This window comes from Callithrix jacchus, chromosome 18, assembly GCF_049354715.1.
Source record: "Callithrix jacchus isolate 240 chromosome 18, calJac240_pri, whole genome shotgun sequence".
In the NCBI taxonomy this organism is placed as follows: Eukaryota; Metazoa; Chordata; class Mammalia; order Primates; family Cebidae; genus Callithrix; species Callithrix jacchus.
In genome coordinates this window covers 50,873,939-50,893,773 of record NC_133519.1, presented here as the reverse complement: position 1 = coordinate 50,893,773, position 19,835 = coordinate 50,873,939, and the positions used below count along the sequence as shown (strand labels likewise).

At 37.9% G+C, this 19,835-nt stretch overlaps 1 protein-coding gene and 2 pseudogenes across 1 annotated transcript in view; 2 read left to right on the top strand and 1 right to left on the bottom strand.

Annotated features, from left to right (window-relative positions):
- Positions 1–19,835, bottom strand: part of LOC128930066 (uncharacterized) — a 332,066-nt gene that overhangs the window by 101,862 nt on the left and 210,369 nt on the right. The gene's annotated exons all lie outside the window — the stretch shown is intronic.
- LOC128930177 (small nucleolar RNA U3) lies at positions 5,781–5,867 on the top strand (annotated as a pseudogene).
- Positions 6,182–6,320, top strand: LOC128930176 (small nucleolar RNA U3; annotated as a pseudogene).

Here is a 19,835-nt window from a genome sequence, read left to right as displayed (position 1 = left end):
CCCTTTTCTCCCTAAACATTTCATATTCTCTTACTTTCCGGGAAGTTTTTTTTTCTTCCTTTCCTTGGGGTGTCTAACTCATCCGTGCAATTCACAATTCTTGGAGTATCAATAACTTACAGAAACCATTTCTCTGAGGTCTTGCAGTTTGTCCTTCAACTAAGAACTTTGGAAGAACAGAGACAGAAGAGGAGGAAAAGGTGAGGCAGCTTCAACAGCTAGCAGAATACCAAGAACTCGTTACCACAAAGGGTGCAGCAAGAGCCATGCTATCCTGTGTTAAATACGGACGAGAGAAAAAGGAGTCCGATTTCCTCCACATGCATCATTTGTGACTTCCAGGAACTTTGGCTATATTGCACATGAATAAAAAAGCAAGGTGCATCTTAACTGATTTTCTTTAAAAACCATATGCTGTATTTGTGACAACATAATGGAATGCTAATGTCATATCTTCTGGTTTCCCTCTATGCATGCATCATTTAAACCAAATACAAAAAATAATATATTTATGCAAAAATTGAAGCTTACTGGCAGCAGAAATCATGCTTTTTGTACTTCAATATTCTTCCTTAATCCACATGGTGTCTTCATCAATGTTTAAGACATTCTAATCTCAAGATATGTGTAAGTATGCTTATATATGAATTCATACCATAGGGAAAATTAAATTTATTCTTAATAATTCCCCCTTAGTTCAAGAAAGCACAGATGTTGTTCGCCAGTGAGTGCTCTGTTAGTACAACAAGGTGAAGAGACTAGAAATATACATGATTGGAGAAATAATAAAGAGCTACATTGCTCTGATTTCAAAAGGGGGATAGAGTCTTGAAGAGAGTATTTGTTGACATTCAGTCGAGAAGAATCAGATCCATGAAAATTAAGGAGACCACATGGATAAGGATGGAAGGTGCAGAGAGTGAAGACACCTGGCAGGTGGAAGGTGAGAAAAGATTTGGATAAACAAAGTACGCAATGAAGACTTTATCAAGTTCCTCCATGTGGATGGTAACATACACTTTTTCCTTTTTCAACCCAAGAAATCATCATTAAAATCTCCATTATTCATTTGTGTTTGGCAAATAAGTTTGCCTTAAGAGGATAAGGGTGTGGGAGCCGAGCTGCACTTCAGGAATGAAAAGCAGACTCTGCAAGCCAAGATGCCAGTATCTTTCGAGTTTTATCTAATGCTAGAATTACCTCCATGATATTTCTGCAATGTAGGTATCTAGATGCTGCCTGACATCATCTATAACAAAACAGACAAAAAAGCTATCCACCTCCAAAAGTGTTCGTTTTTCTGGCAAAAAGCTCTTATATTTAAAAAAAATAAAACCTTTTATATATTTAAGATTTGGCTTCTTGCAGCTACCTCTTACTCTCTATAATTAGAAAAATATACTTCAACCTTAAAAAAATATATTAAGGTAATTATTATGGCCATCAAGTCTTCAGAATTGATAAAAATAGTTTTGATTTTTTCAGTTTTGATCAGTAATCCACAGCATGAGTACTTGAGAAACAGAAAAGTATACAATTGTTTTATTAATTAGCTGAATAGAGTCACTCTATCCAACAATAGCAATACCACTTTGAAGTGGATAAACTGTGAAATCGTTCTAAATTATTACTACTGGAAAATGTGAGTACAGATACACGGGAGGTGATATATCTTCCATGTCTTGCCCAGTGAAATGTACGTTTCAGCTTTGACCTTAAAACAGAAGGTTCTCATCAAATCAAAATTAATAGAAAATAGCCCTCAACATTGTCAAAAACCCAGAGATTCAATGCAGAGTAGATAATAACTTCAGGAGCTGACAAGTATCTCTGAAGAGAGTTTAGACTTCTGAGCAGCTAACACAGTTGGAGCTGCACATAGCTACGTGAGCTTGGGCATGTTACTTCATAACCCTAAGCTTGTTTTTTTAACTATGAACAGGAACAAATACATTGATATCTACCAGGTAGCACTGTTGTATTAAATGAGAAACTATAAAGCACATTTTAAAATTTTTTAAAAATTATTTTTAAAAAAAATTAAAAAAAAAAATTTTTTTTTAAATAAATTCGTGTCTCCATTTTATCATAATATTCAGCATAATTATCTATTGCATCAACTAAACTGTGAGCTTCTGGGGATAGGAACTCTGTCATATTCATCAATCTGTAAGAGCGTTATTAAGTATTTCTTGAACAAAATACATTTGGGGTAGCTATATACAGGGTTCTGCAATAAGAAAAGAGTTTTCTGCAGTAAGAAAAAAACTGCTTTAATCAGCTATGTACCAGTTAGGCAGTAAAAGCGTAAGACTCACAAAATGAAATTACATATTAATATGAAGTAAATCATATTTAACCATACCTAGTCTGATAATTTCTTATCAACTCCTTAATGAAGATTAATGAGAAATCTACCTATTAGACTGCACTGAACCTTACAGCTTAAAGATCATGGTTTGCCATTTTTTCCTCCTCTGCCTTGAGAACCGGTAATATCCCAGAGAGAACCACTTAGCCAGACTGGGTGCTCGAAAGCAGATGAAACGGAGCAAAGGGAAAGCCAATCAACGTCAAACAGTAAGACAAGAAACTTTGCTATGTTGAGCGACTGACATTTCAGGGTTGCCCGTTTCCAGAGCATAACTTACCCTAAGTTGAGAGAATAGTGAAACTTCACAATGTGATTTGTATATACTTGTGTACAACTAACTTTAATTCTGCAGAAAATGTCTACAGTTTTCATTCCACATTGTGAAGTCACCCATTTAATCCTAGTTCTTCAGGTATTTTCATGAAGCGTTTTTTAATTCCTCCAGATATTGCCAAACAAACCACACCCAATTACTGCTAACCAGATTTTAGTATGTGATATGGGTGTTGGGTGAGGGTCATATTAATGGTTTTCTTAAAGAACGTGTTTTAACAAGATTTTTCCCCCTTGATATGTTAATAATGGCAATAATATACTATTACATTTATGCCTTGTTTCTGAAATGAGTAAAGGCGGTTTTATAGATATTCAAAAGGAAAAAGATCACCAAAGAATATAAATTTATTTTCCTTTTAGTTTTATATACATATATATATATATATATATATAAAACACTTCTAGAATCATTCAATATAGCATTTATTAAATTTTTATGAATATTTATTCAATTAATTAAAAGATCTATGCTAGTCTTACTAACCTCCATTCTCTTACTTCAAAGTGCCTCGCATTTTGTTCTGTTAGTAATATGCAAGACCAAAGTCATTTTGGACTAAAAAATAACTAATAAGCACACACATGTACAGTAATTCAAATCAGCACAGCACATTGCATTATATGATATAGAGAAGTGGAGAATTCTGATTAAGTATCTTATAAAAATTATAATTTTCTAAATAAAAAATAAAAATAAGGCATATTTTACACAATTGTTTTAAACAGTTTTATGTTTCTTGAATGACACAGAGAACTTAATTTTTATGGTACCGCTGAGATATTTCATAAATATTATTCATCTTTGTACTGTAAGAATGCAGTAGTGCCAGTAACCAGAATGTGCTCTGAATTGAATGATGAAAAAGGAAAATAAATACTGTAAAAATGAAACCTTGCTATGTGGCAATTAGTAATAAGTTACCACAAACATTTAGAGATTTAAATGACTTATACTTTTAAGACAGGAGTCCCCAATGGGAGATGTGTTATTTCCAGAATGTTGGCATTTTAATGCACATATAGCTGTAGTTTTCAAATTTTCTTATTTTTCTCAGAGAACTACCTTGTCTGGTCCATAAATATAGAAAAAGAAACTTGTTTCATTTCCCTTCTCAATGTCACTCAAATAACATCAGCCAAGAATTGGATGAACTGTTCTGGTGAGGAATCTTAGATGAAATCATTCAGTGAATTGTCTGATATTTCACCAGGATTCAATTTTATTCCTCAGTATAAATCCAAATGAGCACCGAAATCTCCTGGTATTAGAAACTTTTCCCTGGGGCAGTTCTACAATATCTGCATATTACCACTTTACTACAGAATGAGATGTTACACAAACTATTAAAATATACTTGTGTGATTCTTACTGGCACTTTCCTAAAAGGGAAAAATGTCATTACAAAATATTTTAATGATCAAAACAAACAGAATTTAACCAAAAAAATTTGAGAATATCTTATAGAAATCAATGGTGCCACAGAATAAATCAAAAATCTTTCTCTATACTTGACAGAACCATCCAATTTCTCATAGAGTCTTCTCGATTAACCTATCACGCATGAAAGAAATCAGGCTGCCTTGTTCAGTAATCCACACACTGCTCACTGACAAATGCCAACATACTTCCCACAGTCTGGTATCTGTTAGACCATCTATGTTCAGGCTATTATTTGCTTTGCCATTTTAGTTATGTTTTTCCTCCATCCCATGTTTTTTAAATACGTATACATTCACCTCAGTTTTAGTATCTGGGATAACTCAGAATATAACCACAGAGATTTCATTTTATTTATGTTCTGCACCCACCCTATGTTGTATTTTCTTTTACTGTGGATGAAATTAAGGCAGGATTCCTATAGAGTTACAGGGTGGCATGCTGCCTCAGAATCCCCTGGGCAGGAAGGAACATTTTCAAACTACATACACCTCCCTGAGAATCTGATTCACTTCCCTGAGACGTCATTTCCTTCCTTTCTCCTACTAGAAATTACTGCCATTGAGATTCAATTTCACTGATGGCCGTGTGTCAGATGCTCATGTGTTGGGTTAAGAAAAAAATGACTGAGGACCACAGTTCAAAGGAAAACTTATGGCTCCTCCTCACCCACCCTGTCCACCAGGCAACTCTCTCTCTTTAAGGAGAAAAAGTGCTGCTGTGGTTGAATAGGTTTTAAGACTTTATATGGGTCACCACAAATAATTAATCACCATGGGTACTTAATAGTCACAGGTCTTTGCCAATAATTGGTATTTTTCAGGTATTTACCCAGCAAGGTGCATTAGTCCTGAATTGTGAAAGCAACTGCCTGAAGAACCACCTCTTCCCCTCCCTCCTTAATCTAAGGAACACTTGGCATAGGTGGTGTGCTCAGCATGTGGGCTAATGTCTCTTGATTTCTTCTGCTTGCCATATAAATACTTGAACTCTGCGCACATCAAAGTGGTCATATCCAGGTTTGAAATTTAGGTTAAAAAGACAGCAAGAAAAATGAAGTTCTTCAGCCTGCCTTACTTGCAGGCTACCAAGGCTAGAAATATTTCTCTTCTCCCTACGAGCTGAGAACGAGCTCATCTAAGAATGAGCTGGCCTAAGCCTTTCCCCAAGCATCCTCGTTTATGAACTCTAACTTTAGAATCTCCAGGAAAAGCATTTTTTCACTTATTTGTATATAGGACATACTATTTTTCACTTGTGCATACAGTCTAGGATTACAACTAGTAAGGCCCAACTAGAATCTTTTAAAATCAAAGACTGCATCTGACCCAAGAACCAATTCATTGTATGAACATAAATCACAATGACAACTAATATAATGATGAATGTGAATAAAACAGAAGAAAAGAAATACAAAATTCATCTATTATTTATACTGGCTAATATTTTTAAAAAGCTACTCCTCGTCAAAACTTCCTATCTACATGGTTTTGCTCTGAACTGGAAACAAGGGCCACATCTTACTAACAGCATGCAATACTTAGCAGTGAAAATGCCACCTCCTTATTATTCATTGACTGTTCAGCCACAAATATAAGATATTTTGATTTATTCAACAAAAATTATTAAGTAAAGACAACACTTTCAGGGATCATTTCTACAGTTCATCACTAGACAAGTTTCTCTGAATGTGTGGAGCAGGGGTCCCCAACCCCAGGGCAGCAGACCAGTACCTGTCCATAGCCGGTCAGGAACCAGGCTGCTTAGCATGAGGTGAATGGCAGGCAAGCAAGCATTACCACCTGAGCTGCTCTTGCTGTCCGATCAGCAGTGGCATTAGAGTCTTGTAGGAACACAAACCCTACTGTGAACCGCATATGCAAAGATCTAGGTTATGTGCTCCTTGTGAGAATCTAATGCCCGATGAACTGAAGTGAAACAGTTTCTTCCCAAAACCATCCCCTACCCTGGTCCTTGGAAAAGTTGTCTTCTTACAAAGCTGGTCCTTGGTGCCAAAAAGGCTGGGGATTGGAAGGAGGCGCAGAGCTCCCTCACCAGCCTGATGCTGGCTCTTGGTGCTGCCACACTGCAATGGCTATTTGCCGTGGATGGTGGGTGATCCTTCTCTTCTTCCTCTGGGAGGAAGAGCAAGAGGGGAGGGACGCAGTCTGAGTGGTTTTCCTTACTTGTTAAAACAAAGTAAGTACACAAAGTTACAAATTATATTTACACAATTTGTACTTTTTTGTAATACTATCCGTCTAAAGAATCTTGAAACTTGTGAAAAGAATCTTTTCTACTAGGATATTGTAACATAAGAAACATCAAGTACAAAATCTAGTATATTCTTATAATATTTATACAGTTAAAATTGATAGAATAGCAAGCCATATTGATATTTAGAGCTAATAAGCTAGAAAGGCCAAGCTTACATTTCACTTCATAGCTGCTGTTTGTTATTACATAAGGTACAGAATATCTATTACATGTACCTGCAAAATTCCTTAATTTTATTTTGAAATAGATTGTTTTACCAGATGTTCAGTTTCAGATGTGAGTTTTTCTTTTGTTATTATTCAGCAATGAACACATAACTTTTAACTTTAAAAATACGTGTGTATTTATTAAGAATTTTGCAGGTAGACTTCCTTTTTTTATGATAGACAAATCCATATGAAGCTTCCATCTACCAGTAGCAGTAGACCTTACTTTATCCTCAACTCAGTCGGAAGCATTTATTAGCCTTTTGTCAGCCTTTCTCCACTAGGGGTTCATGCCCGCTAGAGGCCTTGCAAAAAGGTTAAAATTTCCCAGCAGCATTTTTACTCCTTTTGCTTTCAGACAACTGAAAAAGTCCACTGAGGTGGTATCTGAGATGAAGGAAACAGGAAAGAATAATGACGAAATAGTAAATGTGAGAGTTAAGCAGTTAAATACGACGTAAGTTTTCAGCATAACAAAACCTGAGTTGTCAGAATCCTGCTATAATCTACTAGTGTATTTTGTATTCCATTTTTTATAATATTAAGCATCTCATATAATGTAAAGTTCTAGGTGACACACGTATATATACACTTTTGTGTGTAACTACACACACATAAGTGTACATAAATATATATAAATTCGGGCCAGGCGCGGTGGCTCAAGCCTGTAATCCCAGCACTTTGGGAGGCCGAGGTGGGTGGATCACGAGATCAAGAGATAGAGACCATCCTGGTCAACATGGTGAAACCCCGTCTCTACTAAAAATACAAAAAATTAGCTGGGCATGGTGGCACGCGCCTGTAATCCCAGCTACTCGGGAGGCTGAGGCAGGAGAACTGCCCGAACCTAGGAGGCAGAGGTTGCGGTGAGCCGAGATCGCGCCATTGCACTCCAGCCTGGGTAACAAGAGCGAAACTCCGTCTCAAAAAAACAAACATATATATATATATATATATATATATATTCACATATACATATACGCATACATCCCACTCTACAGAAAATTCTCCTATTTTAGATAAAATCTGTAGGATAAATTAGAGGTATTATAAAGCACCTCTTTATATCATCCAAAGAGACGGGCAGATAATATATTATTTCTAGGAAATTTTTTTCTCCACAGGGATTCAGGTATGTCGGTATCCTACAACAATCTCAGTTACGCAAGCTCATTTCAAATCAGTATTCTATGAAGACATAGCAGTTCTGAAGCACTGCCAGGGGCATCCAGATTTTAATGAAGTGGAAGGTGTACTATGTTGACAACTGAGTCATAGCTGTAAGAAGCTCAACTCAGGTAAGGAGTCCACAAATCTGCAGATCAAATGGTGAGCAGAAATCTTCTTTGCCAGTAATGAAGGTCACAGGTATGGCATCACAAGACAGAACTGAGTTTTACAAAATCAGAGATTTAAAGTGGAATCAAGAGCTATCAACAAGCGGCAAGGTAAGGAAACTAAGGGATAAAAACCACCTATTAAGAGCACCTGATTGAGAGTCTTGCATTTTTTAAGCAAGATATGTTATAATCAACATAAAAGTCCATGTTTAAATAGTCAAGTTTTACCGAGAGCAAAATACATAGAGCAAAACATTAGAACAGCAAACCGCTCATTTTCATGGAACAGCAGAGTTCGTGGATATTAACAAAACAGAAGAAAGTCAACTTATGAGGACACTATCTTTTTGAAATATACATAATTTTTACTATAAAAATAAAACATGAATACAATAAAAATGTGAAGTAGGACAAGACAGTACAAGTGAAAAGCTAAAGTCTCACTTGTGCTAAGATTTGATATTCATCTTTATTTGTCCACATGAGCCACTGTTATCCTGACTTCAGCTACTGAATGGAAATGTCATGTCACATACACAAATAGACACGGGGGTCTGTTCCTACACTATTCTGCTCTGCCGAGTCACTCTCTGTGCCAGTGCCAAAGATCCTATTGGTTTAAAATATACTTCGACATTTGATAAGACCATTCTCTGCCTGCATTACTCTTTTTCATAACCTTCCAGCCACTTTTATATATACATTTTCAGTTAAACTTTTTTTTATTTCTAAAAAACAATTCTATTTGGAAATGTTATTGACATTGCAGTGACACTACAGACTTTATAAACGTAGAGAGAATACATATCTTCATAATATATCTCTCCCCAAATTGAATTTAACCTTGGGAGTAGGATGGAGTGGGAAAGGAACTGTGTGTGGAAGGCAGGTAATTAAAATGGCCCGTAACATATTTTATGTCATAAAAATAAAACGTCACATTTCTCACAGCCATCCTGAAAAGAATAAGCTATTTATTTATAGCTCAACAAATAAGCATTGATTATAATATTATTCCAGTGACAAAACATGTTGGCTTCTTCTGATAAAAATTACATAACCAACAAATGTCTTTCTTTAGCACAATCCTCAACATTCCAAAATTCTGTATCTAGAAATCAACGATTTCATAACTACATTACATGAAGGGAAGGGAATTACTTGATCTCACATACAAAACAATCCTAGCATAACATCAGAGGATGGAATTATGGAAGGCCCCACTATATATTAAAATATATTTGAATTTTTTGTTGTTTTATTTTTGAGACAGGGTCTCACTGTATTGCCCAGTGTGGGGGTTCAGTCAGAGTGGTAGAAAGAGTTGTAAGAGAAATTATTTTAAAAGGTTAAAGAAAATAGTCACAGACCTTCTTGGAAGGCTGGAAGGTTTTGTAAAAGGCCTCATGGTAAAGTTATTGATGAAGACAACCTAATCCTCTTCAGCTAATAGCAAGAATAAATAACAAAGGAACCTAAGACAGTTTATCTAAATCAGTTGTTTACTCATGTGGTCCTAAGACTAACCTTTGACTATCCACAGATGCATGATTGCTTTCTACTGGGGGTAGGGAGATGACCAGATTTACTACCTACAAATGGTGTTTGCTTTAGGCAACAGAACCTGGCGTTGAATCATTATGCATAAGCATGTTGACACAGAGCCTCTGTTATTAAATCTATACTTAATAAATGCCCTTAGTGCCAGCTGGTCAGGGCCGAATGGTTGCTATCTCTTTCGGCAGTGTCTGTAAGTGGCCACAGACCCCCAGCCCACTCTTTGACTAGAGATTTCTGTTTGAGTACATTTGTTCATCCATCACTGGGTCAGGACCTTGACAGCCCAGACTGGAGTGCAGTGGCAAAATCACAGCTTATTTCAGGCTCAATCTCCCAGGCTAAAGCTATTCTCTCATCTCAGCCTCTCAAGTACCTGAGACTACAGGCATGTGCAACCACACCCAGCCAATTTTTAAATTTATATATATATATATATATTGGTAGAGATGGGATTTGAATATGTTGCCCAGGCTAATCTTGAACTCCTGGGCTCAAGCAACTCACCTGCCCCAGCCTCCCAAAGTGCTGGGTTTACAGGCATGAGCCACTGCACCAAGCTAAAATATGTTTGTATCACAGTGTGTGACCTGGGGCTTGAAATGCATGATGTGTGTCCATCTATTAGCATAAAGAGGAAAAGCCACTTTCTTCCAGGTTCCAAGAATCAATTACAGATATAGGAGTACATATTATTCTGACTACTACAAGATGCTGTCCATCAGAGTGACTTCCTTTATGACATCAGGTAAAAATCCAAGCAGCAAAATAGAATACCTCTGCATTTAAAATCAGAAAATCAGGTTTCATGTTCTAGTTATTTAGCAAGCAACTCAAACTTTGTGAACCTCACCACTAAAGTGAGGATACTCATACCTACACAGTTCCTGTGAACGTCATATGAGATTATATGTTGAACTTAGTGAGACAAACCATTTCACTAAATACAAAATCATTTCAATTTATTATAACATAAGCAGAATAGAGTTTTGGTCAAAATCATATATAGATCATTTCTTTTTTTTTTTTGAGACGGATTTTCGCTCTTGTTACCCAGGCTGGAGTGCAATGGCGCAATCTCCACTCACCGCAACCTCCGCCTCCTGAGTTCAGGCAATTCTCCTGCCTTAGCCTCCTGAGTAGCTGGGATTACAGGCACGTGCCACCATGCCCAGCTAATTTTTTGTATTTTTAGTAGAGACGGGGTTTCACCATGTTGATCAGGATGGTCTTGACCTCTTGACCTGCCTGGGCCTCCCAAAGTGCTGGGATTACAGGCTTGAGCCACCACGCCCAGCCATAGATCATTTCTTAAAAGTTATTCTGTACCCAGAATATGCCAACTAACTTTACAACCTAAGAAGGGTAAGTGAACAAGCCTCCAAATGGCCTTCTACTCAGAGTCACAGCGTGATTAGCAAAACTAAGGGGGCCCGAGAACGAGCTCCAACTTTTTTGTTTGTAGAAGTTCTAGTGAAAAGTGGTAAGTGCATTTTAAATAGACTTAATTTTTTCCAGCAATCTTGGGAAGAAAATTGAGAGAAAGATAGTTTCCATGTAGCACCTGTCCCCACACATGCACAGCCTTTCCTGCTATTGACATCCCCCCCAAGAGTGGTCCTTTTTTTTTTAAAACCACTGATAAGCCTACACTGAAATATCATTCAAAGTCCACAGTTTACATTTAGGGTTCACTCCTGGTGTTGCGCATTTCGTAAGTTTGCAGATGTGTATAATGGCACGTGCCATCATTAGAGTATCACAAAGAATAGCTGCATTGCCCTAAAAATCCTTTGTGCTCTGCTTCTTCACCCCTGACCCTAACTCTATCTTAATGCGCTTCCTGTGTTTTTGTAGCATGGGATTTTTACTTGGGAAAGCACTGCACTGCCTTCGTCTCCCCAGCAGTGTAGCTCCTTCTTACTCGATACTTCAGAGAGAATCACGGCTTCTACTAATCTAACTACAAGAAACACTGAAAAGCAGTGGAGCAATTTGAGGAAGCTTTCACTTTAATTACAAGTTTGAATACCTCTTTATCCAGGCTTCTCATATCTAATCTCATCACCGTAGTCATTTGGGTCACTTAAAAACCAACTCTCAAACCAGTTACAGCCACTAAAATATGTTCCTCAGCTCAATAGTTTCATATGCCTTGCTAGTCTCCGTAACAATCAACATATACAATCCATATTATGTGAAATTTGAAATTCTACTAAAGACAAATGCAATTTCTTATCAAGAAATATTAAACTAGTTCATTTGCCTTATTTTAATCAGAATCAAGTATGTATGACAAGCTGAGGCAAATCATTGCTGCTCAGGGGGTTGATGAAGTACACTTCTTCCCACCTCAGATGGTTTGTTTTTTCAGCGCATCAGGAAGCTCTCGGGAACACTGCATATATACTTGGTGTACTTCTTCCCATCTCAGATGGTTTGTTTTTTCAGCGCATCAGGAAGCTCTCGGGAACACTGCATATACACTTGGTGTACTTCTTCCCATCTCAGATGGTTTGTTTTTTCAGCGCATCAGGAAGCTCTCGGGAACACTGCATATACACTTGGTGTACTTCTTCCCATCTCAGATGGTTTGTTTTTTCAGCGCATCAGGAAGCTCTCGGGAACACTGCATATACACTTGGTGTACTTCTTCCCATCTCAGATGGTTTGTTTTTTCAGCGCATCAGGAAGCTCTCGGGAACACTGCATATACACTTGGTGTACTTCTTCCCATCTCAGATGGTTTGTTTTTTCAGCGCATCAGGAAGCTCTCGGGAACACTGCATATACACTTGGTGTACTTCTTCCCATCTCAGATGGTTTGTTTCTTCAGCGCATCAGGAAGCTCTCGGGAACACTGCATATACACTTGGTGTACTTCTTCCCATCTCAGATGGTTTGTTTCTTCAGCGCATCAGGAAGCTCTCGGGAACACTGCATATACACTTGGTGTACTTCTTCCCATCTCAGATGGTTTGTTTTTTCAGCGCATCAGGAAGCTCTCGGGAACACTGCATATACACTTGGTGTACTTCTTCCCATCTCAGATGGTTTGTTTTTTCAGCGCATCAGGAAGCTCTCGGGAACACTGCATATACACTTGGTGTACTTCTTCCCATCTCAGATGGTTTGTTTTTTCAGCGCATCAGGAAGCTCTCGGAAACACTGCATATACACTTGGTGTACTTCTTCCCATCTCAGATGGTTTGTTTTTTCAGCGCATCAGGAAGCTCTCGGGAACACTGCATATACACTTGGTGTACTTCTTCCCATCTCAGATGGTTTGTTTTTTCAGTGCATCAGGAAGCTCTCGGGAACACTGCATATACAGTTGGTGTACTTCTTCCCATCTCAGATGGTTTGTTTTTTCAGTGCATCAGGAAGCTCTCGGGAACACTGCATATACACTTGGTGTACTTCTTCCCATCTCAGATGGTTTGTTTTTTCAGTGCATTAGGAAGCTCTCTGAAACACTGCATATATACTGGGTGTACTTCTTCCCATCTCAGATGGTTTGTTTTTTCAGTGCATTAGGAAGCTCTCGGGAACACTGCATATACACTTGGTGTACTTCTTCCCATCTCAGATGGTTTGTTTTTTCAGCGCATCAGGAAGCTCTCGGGAACACTGCATATACACTTGGTGTACTTCTTCCCATCTCAGATGGTTTGTTTTTTCAGCGCATCAGGAAGCTCTCGGAAACACTGCATATACACTTGGTGTACTTCTTCCCATCTCAGATGGTTTGTTTTTTCAGCGCATCAGGAAGCTCTCGGGAACACTGCATATACACTTGGTGTACTTCTTCCCATCTCAGATGGTTTGTTTTTTCAGTGCATCAGGAAGCTCTCGGGAACACTGCATATACAGTTGGTGTACTTCTTCCCATCTCAGATGGTTTGTTTTTTCAGTGCATCAGGAAGCTCTCGGGAACACTGCATATACACTTGGTGTACTTCTTCCCATCTCAGATGGTTTGTTTTTTCAGTGCATTAGGAAGCTCTCTGAAACACTGCATATATACTGGGTGTACTTCTTCCCATCTCAGATGGTTTGTTTTTTCAGTGCATTAGGAAGCTCTCGGGAACACTGCATATACACTTGGTGTACTTCTTCCCATCTCAGATGGTTTGTTTTTTCAGTGCATTAGGAAGCTCTCTGAAACACTGCATATATACTTGGTGTACTTCTTCCCATCTCAGATGGTTTGTTTTTTCAGCGCATCAGAAAGCTCTCGGGAACACTGCATATATACTTGGTGTACTTCTTCCCATCTCAGATGGTTTGTTTTTTCAGTGCATTAGGAAACTCTCGGGAACACTGCATATATACTTGATGTACTTTATTTGAAGCAGGGAATTAACACTGAACATCTCTTCAAGGTTGAGTAAAACAGATTTCCACCGTCCTCTCCCCACACTCCTTCTGTTCATGTTGCCTCATCAAAATGTATTTCAGTTTGTCAGTCCAAGGCACTCTACTGAGAATGTTTAACAAGAAAGCTGAGAAGATAAATGTCAGTCCCATAGGACCCTCAAGAACACAAGACCCTCCCAAGAAAAGCCAGAGCGAGATCTATTGTGTGATAAAGCACATCCATGTGATGCTTTTCTATTTAAAGAAACAGGCTATGAGGAGAGAATTAAATAATCATTGAAGAAAATATTCAACACTCACATGGTTTCATTTTTTTAATTGGCCATTATGAATTCTAGAAAATGTTCTTACTTTTATTATACAAATATTCTGATTATTTGATCGAACATAATTTGATGTAATTATCTTTCCATAAACAAGACTAGAGGTTTGTGGTGAAACTTTTTTACTTGTACTTGTGGATTATAATTTAAAGTTTCTGTTGGTTTTGCTTTGCTTTTAACATTCAAATAGACACAGTAAAGCTTATTTTAGTAAGCTCATGCTTATAGTACATGGTAGCAGTTTGTTCTAGAAAGGTAATTATCGCTTTATTACAAAGCTATTATTAAATAATGCAAAAACAATGGGTGATTGGATTGAAAATAAGAATTCAAGATATATCAAACCAATAGAATTATAAAATTAAATAGCATTTGATCATCTCTTAACAATAGAATTAGTTAACATAGTCAGAATCAAACAATTCTAGCCACAAATAGAACAGTCTCATTCTTCGAGAAGAAAGCAAATATTAGTTTTAAATTTCAAATCAGAAGATATAGCTACAACAGACATATACACAGGCAGGCACAGAAGGATCAAGAAGTGGCAAATGACAAACAGAACAGTGTAAAAACTGTAACATGAAAACCCACTGGTTTAAAAAGTACGGGAAGGCTGGGCGCGGTGGCTCACACCTGTAATCCCAGCACTTCGGGAGGCCGAGGTGGGTGAATCATGAGGTCAAGAGATCAAGCCATCCTGGCAAACATGATGAAACCCCATCTCTACTAAAAATACAAAAATTAGCTGGGCATGGTGGTGTATGCCTGTAATCCCAGCTACTTGGGAGGCTGAGGCAGGAGAACTGTTTGAACCTGGGAGGCGGAGGTTGCAGTGAGCTATGATGGCACCACTGCACTCCAGCCTGGTGATAAAGCAAGACACTGTCTCAAAAAAAAAAAAAAAAAAAAGCACAGGAAATCATGTAATATAACCCTATATTCTTCAGTAAATTCTAATAATCACCCTGTCATAAGTTTTTCATTCAACAACCATCATCGTTCACTGTTTTCTCCTTACACGTAGGATACTATAGCAGATGCTGGGAAAACAGTGACAAATGGTCCCTGTAGGTCCATAAGATTTACCACATTATAAGGATGACAAATGAGCAATCAAGGGCAACACAGCATCATAACCAGTGTGATGGTGGCCGTCCATGTTCTGTGGGAGCCTCGGTTGAGAGAAGAGAAAGAGGAAGGGACAGAAGTTTGTCTGCTCTATCTTTCACATTTCAGAGGAAGTCCAAAAAGTTGTGCTATTTAGTGAGATGCCTCTGGATGTCTATGGAAAATGGAATTGCCATGTTTAAGACTGAAGACAGGATAATACAAAAAATCCAGATTCACTAAAATGAACTAAATAATAATTTAATCTCAAAAAAGAACATAACAAATTCAAATTGCTATAGTAATTTTTAAAGCTTCAATGCTTAAATCGGCCATCTAGAGCCTTTGGCTACCCAGAAGTAATTAGTAAAACCCAAATTTCCTAATTGGTTTTTTTTCCTTTTGGAATAGTTTTAGATTTACGGAAAATTTGCAAATAGAGTTCAGAGAGTCCCCGTATACCCTTCACCCAGCTCTCCCTCTTAAGTGTGTCTCATGAAAAGAAATCAAACGTAGCTTTTCCTGTAGTTCTGGTGGCTCTGTTTCAGAGGCCAGTGTTTTAGCAACTGCAGAAATTAAAATGCCCAGAGGAATCTCAGGTCAACAAAAGAGCAAAAGGACAAAGGAAATCTCTAATGAAGGGGATCACTTTTTAAATGGCTCTTCAGGCTGGACCCAGTGGTTCATGCCTGCAGCCCCAGGACTTTGGGAGGCCACAGCGGGTGGATCATCAGGAGTTGGAATCTAGCCTGGCCAACATGGTGAAACCACGTCTCCACTAAAAAAATATGAAAATTAGCCAGGCTTGGTGGGAGGCATCTGTAATCGCAGCTACTGGGGAGGCTGAGGCAGGAAAATCACTCCAACCCGGGAGGCAGAGGTTGCAGTGATCCGATATCATACCACTGCACTCCCGCCGGGGCAACAGAGCAAGATCTTGTTTTAAAAAAATAAAATTAAAAATAAAGGGATCTTCAGTGCAGCATCAATTGTTCAGATATTACTATAATTTAGCTGAATCAACTGATTCTAGTTCTATGTTACCTCTATTTCTATATTTTCCATCCTACCCGCTTTTAACATTTTATTTTTATGCAATCAAGTAGAAATTCACGAGTTGACTCCAATTTTTCCACTGTGAATCTCTAAAAGTATACTCAGAAGCCTACAGAGATAAAATCTGAAGTTATATCAGTTATATAAACCAGAGAGGTCAAATAATGATCCTTTTGGATCCAGAAATGTCACCAGCAAGTAGAGTTTGATTATATAAGATCTTACATGTCTGGGCTTTTTAAAAAATATATATATATCTCCATCTAGTTTATATTCTAAATGGTTAATTTAACAACCTCAACAATTATAAAAATTAATATAACTGCTTTGGATTTGCTCTAATCAGTAAAGAAACACTTAAGCATTATGAAAGTTCCTGTCACAGTTCTGATTTGTATTTTTCTGCATTAATTAAAAATTGGTTTTAATCCAAGTATCAAAGATAATGAAAACAACACTTTAGAAAATTAATAAGGTCATTTAAAGAGTCCTGTGGAAAACTTTTTTGAGATGTTATTTTGGATGTTTTTTCTATTTTTTTTCCAATAGAAAATAAACATGACGTGCATACCTTTTCAAAATTTAAAATGCATACACTGTGGAAATGTTTTTCAATATATATATATATCATTCATCTAATTATTTAATAAAATAGGTCTACATGACAATTTTTATGTTAGAAAATTGTGTTCTTGACAATCAGCAAAGTCCAGACTTGGGAAAACAGGACAAATTAGCTGGTGTAATAGTTAACTTTATGTTCACCTTGAATGGGCTAAGGGATGTCAAGACAATTGCTAAAACATTATTTCTGGTTGTTTCATTGTAGGTGTTTCTGGAGGAGACTAGAATTTGAAGCAGTAGTCTGAGTAAAAACTACCTACTCTCACCCATGTGGACAGGTAGCCTCCAATCCCTTGAGGGCCCAAATAAAAGAACAGGGTAGAAAGGGCCAATTCTGTCTCACTGTGAGCTGGGATCCCTGTCTTCTCCTACCCTGGGATGTCGAAGCCTGGTTCTGGGCCCTCTTCTAACTCCAGGATTCATACCATTTCCCCCCACCTGCAACCCATGACTCTGAGCATCCTCAGACCTTCAGATTTAGGCTAAAGAATTGTATCATCCACTTTGCTGGGTCTGCAGCTTCCAGACAGCATATCATGGGACTTTCTGGCGTCCATAATGCCATAGAACAATTCCCATAGTAAATCACCTCTTACATCTATCTAATCTGTGTGTCTGCCTACCTACCTACCTAGCTAGCTAGCTACCTACCTAGCTACCTAGCTACCTACCTAGCTCCCCACCTACCTACCTACCTAGCTCCTACCTACCTAGCTACCTACCTACCTAGCTCCCTACCTACCTAGCTACCTACCTACCTAGCTACCTAGCTACCTACCTACCCACCTACCTAACTAGCTACCTACCTACCTACCTAGCTACCTACCTAGCTCCCTACCTACCTACCTAGCTACCTAGTTACCTACCTAGCTCCCTACCTACCTACCTACTTACCTACCTCCCTACCTCCCTACCTACCTAGCTACCTACCTGTCTACCTACCTACCTAATCTACCTAGCAACCTAGCTACTTAGCTACCTGTCTGCCTACCTATGTAGCTACCCACCTACCTACCTAGCTCCCTACCTACCTACCTACCTAGCTCCCTACCTACCTACCTACCTAGCTACCTAGCTACCTACCTAGCTCCCTACCTACCTAGCTACCTAGCTCCCTACCTACTTAGTTCCCTACCTACCTACCTACCTAGTTCCCTACCTACCTACCTACCTAGCTACCTAACTACCTACCTACCTACCTACCTACCTACCTAGCTACCTAACTACCTACCTACCTACCTACCTACCTACCTACCTAGCTCCCTACCTGTCTACCTCCTATTGTTTTAGTTTCTCTGAAGACGTCTAACTAACACACCCGGTTTTCTGAACAACAACTGAAAACAGAAAGAGGTAGAGAGAAAGAGGGGTACAGAAGACAGAACCTATACATTAAAAGATAGGCAAGAGATATAAGCAATCACAATGCATAGGGTTTATTTGAATCTCCATACAAACAACTTAACAGTTAAAAAACTTAACCAAGGAAATGTGAACACTATCTGGACATTAAATAATATTAAGAAATTATGAAGATGTGACATTAAAATGTAATAGTGGTAACTTATGGTACCATGCATATTTTGCTTCTATCACTTAGAGGTACACGCTGAAATATTTACAAATGAAATTATATATTTACTGGTATTTTCATAAAAATAATTTGGAGACAGCAATGTGTAGGTGTAAGTATTGATAATCCTGGCTGTGAATTTAAAACTTTTGATACTTCTGATGAGACATGAAGTTTGTTATATCTCCTGTACTTTTAAAAAATATTTGAATTTGTCTATAAAATGCGTATTTAAAAAATGTACTCTAGTACCAGTTCTTTGACTAGACATAAAACCACCAGAAAATCAGTCAATGCCTTTTAGTGCTTTGTTTCCTCATTGGTGAAACAATGGATGCAATGGAGTTTAATTCACATTCATTCAACAAATATTTGCTGTAATATTCATTCCAGCTCCAAACAATGTAATTTTCCATTTCTCCCAATCTGCCGCAATTGCTATTAAAAAATAGTTCCATCACCCACTAACTCTATGATGTCATTTTAAGAATCACTGAATTCATTAACTATTTATTCATTCACTGAGTGCCAGTCAACATGCTAGAAATGGATTTAAAAAATTAAAATAAAGGCATTGAATTTTGTCCTGTCAAGTCATGCATAAAATTAATACAATTAATGCAGTGAAGTGAAACTCATAAAGTAATAAATTATGTAAGTTAAACTGGCTGTGGTTTTTTGATGTATAAACAAAAGATTTTAGACAACCCCCTTCCCCCTCCCCAAAAAGCCTCATTCATAAGAACTCTTCTTTACTAGAAAGAGGAAAATTCTCGTTCATATTGGCCAAGGAAGAAAGGGCCAGAAAAATACCTCTCATCCTTAGGGCAAGTTTCAGAAAGGAGTTGGAGGACAGAGAGATTCAATAATTAGGTCTTTGCTCTTTCACTCTCCCTTTTTCCCTTTTAGAAAAATGCAAGATATAACATCAAGGAAAATTACAGAACATACTAAGGGAGAAATGGTGCTAAAGATATAAGGCATAATTGTAACATGGTTCTTTCTAGTCTCACAGCCACAGTGAGTGCTTCAAGTCTTCAGTGATTAGAAACAGGCAAGCAGTAGTGACCATGACCCAACCTGGACAGAAAAGACCTGAGTCTCTGTCTCTACTGATGAAACAAAGGGCTCACTGAGCTTGTTCACACCAGGCGTTTAATTAAGATATACACAGTCTCACCTCTAAAACCCAGGGAATATGGACAAAACAGTGTTTATATGCCCTTACTGTCTTCCCTCTC